The sequence below is a fragment of the Chenopodium quinoa genome, unplaced genomic scaffold, assembly GCF_001683475.1.
Source record: "Chenopodium quinoa cultivar QQ74 unplaced genomic scaffold, ASM168347v1, whole genome shotgun sequence".
Taxonomy (NCBI): Eukaryota; Viridiplantae; Streptophyta; class Magnoliopsida; order Caryophyllales; family Amaranthaceae; genus Chenopodium; species Chenopodium quinoa.
The window spans coordinates 3148803-3150848 of NW_018744268.1; the positions used below are offsets into that span (position 1 = coordinate 3148803).

The following is a 2046-nucleotide window of genomic DNA, read 5'->3' on the forward strand; positions in this document are numbered from 1 at the left end:
CAATTTTTTGGTATTCATGTATTTGTTGTATTCCTATATTTATTAACAAGATTACACGTAGGAGGAACTTCGTCAAAATTACAAGTCAATGTAAAATAAATACTCGTACATATTACTCCGTATATTACTACGTAGTTAATACTATGTATTCAATATACAATAAATTAATCTGATTAAATATAACCAAGTATATCAAAATATAACTACAAGGATTTACAAAAATTGTATACTCAAGATTTTTATTCATAACTTCAATTTTACAAATAATTCAAGATGATACAAGAAAATAAATCTTCGTTACTCCTTCCGGCCGCTTCAAATACTTGTCGCTTATGAACTCCAGACTTCAAAATATCTGCAAACACAAGTGCTATTAGATTAATATTCAAACACAATCCGTATTCAATAAAATTGATAGTAAGAAAATCAATTGAAAAAATTCAGAAAGAACAAGTCACAAGGTTTAAACAATACACTATAGAATTTACATTCGTTGAAATCAAAATCTTAAGTCTTAACAACAAAAATAAAGAATGAACAAAAGAATCTCATTCCCCTAAAATCAACTTAAAATATATACCAAGTAGAAACTTATCACCTCATGGACTAGAAAGAATAAAAGTTGAATCTGAATTCCAATAATTAATGGAAAACAAATATAGTTAAACAAATTGTTTGACCTGAAGATGCAAATATAGAACCAAAATTATGAGAACAATTAATTCAAAAGTAGATCTAGTCTAGTATACAAAGAGGCGAATTCACTCTAATTGAAAACGACCTCTAATTTAGCAGAGAAAAAATACATCATTTTAAAAACAAACCAACAAATACAAAAGTTCTTCAGTTTAAAAACGTTTAAAATTCACCAATCGTATATAGAATTGACGAAACTAATACCTCAAAAATAGATCTAGGAAAAGAAGAACAACATACCATGGCAATCTTCGTCAAAGAAAATCAGGAACAAAAAGATATAAAGTCAAGGGTAAAAATATTAGAAGAGCGAATGTTAGACCACCCATTTTAAAACACCTCTTGAATTTTGTGGGTTTGTGAAATGAAAGGAAGTTGATAGTTTAATGGTGAGGAGTTGATAGCGGCTGTCAAACGTTTGGAGGAGTTAGGTTTTAGTAGGGAGTTCCATTTATTTTGGGAAGGAGTATCATTTCTAAAGAAATTAGCTTTTATTGATTAACGGTTGTGATTTGTAAAAGAGCACAAGGCCCAAAGTTTTTTTTAAGTGACTTTTTAATTGGAAAAGTAATACAGTACGGTTAGGTAGATAAAAGTTCTATATTCATTCCTTTACAAAACGCTTTACAACGAGAGGCGTTCTATATAGTTTTGTGAAACGCTTATCCGGCTTAACCATTCTCTACCTCGCGTTTCTTATTGGACATTTTATAGTAGTGTTAGTGACATGCTAGGGTTTGTTATTAATCTTGTTAATATCATGCCTAGAATCTTGCTATTTTTATTATGCTTTAACATGGTTGATGATTATTTTTATAGTTATTATTTTTTAATTATTATTTATTGTTGCTTGATATATTATTATTTGATCACACCTTTTATGCATGTTTAAAGGGAATTGGTACTTGTAATCATGCTTAATAAGATAATTAATAATCTTGTTAGGGTTAATTGTGATTATAAATTCAATTGATCGCCAATAATAGATTTATTTGTGCATTAATATTCAACCAACATAGATTAAACAGGTTTAGGGTTAATCCTATTGATTGCATGTTAGTCAGAAAGCGCACGTGAATACGATCAGAATAAAGTAGAGGCCTATTATTAGGGCAGGTTCAATCTCTTTTAGGTTGGATTTGTACCTTCATCCCCGAACCCTTGTTTGGTTTTAGACCTTATGGAGTTGACGATCTCTTGGATCGTTAAGGGGTGTAACCTTCATCCTATGAACGGTTTACAAGTTCCTAAAACTTGTTGGTGACTCTTTTGCTCTATCTTCTTCCCTTTTGGACGCCACCGTACTTTAGTGTATGATCACAGTGGGGTTCAAGCTAGTGGGATTAAAGC

At 30.5% G+C, this 2046-nt stretch overlaps 1 long non-coding RNA gene across 1 annotated transcript; it reads right to left on the minus strand.

The window, feature by feature from the left end:
- Positions 1-212: 212 nt before the first annotated feature.
- LOC110694920 lies at positions 213-1246 on the minus strand. Its single transcript, XR_002505983.1, has 2 exons — positions 937-1246; positions 213-355 (listed from the first exon to the last, which is right to left on the minus strand). It is a non-coding gene; the product is annotated as an uncharacterized LOC110694920 (long non-coding RNA).
- Positions 1247-2046: the final 800 nt, after the last annotated feature.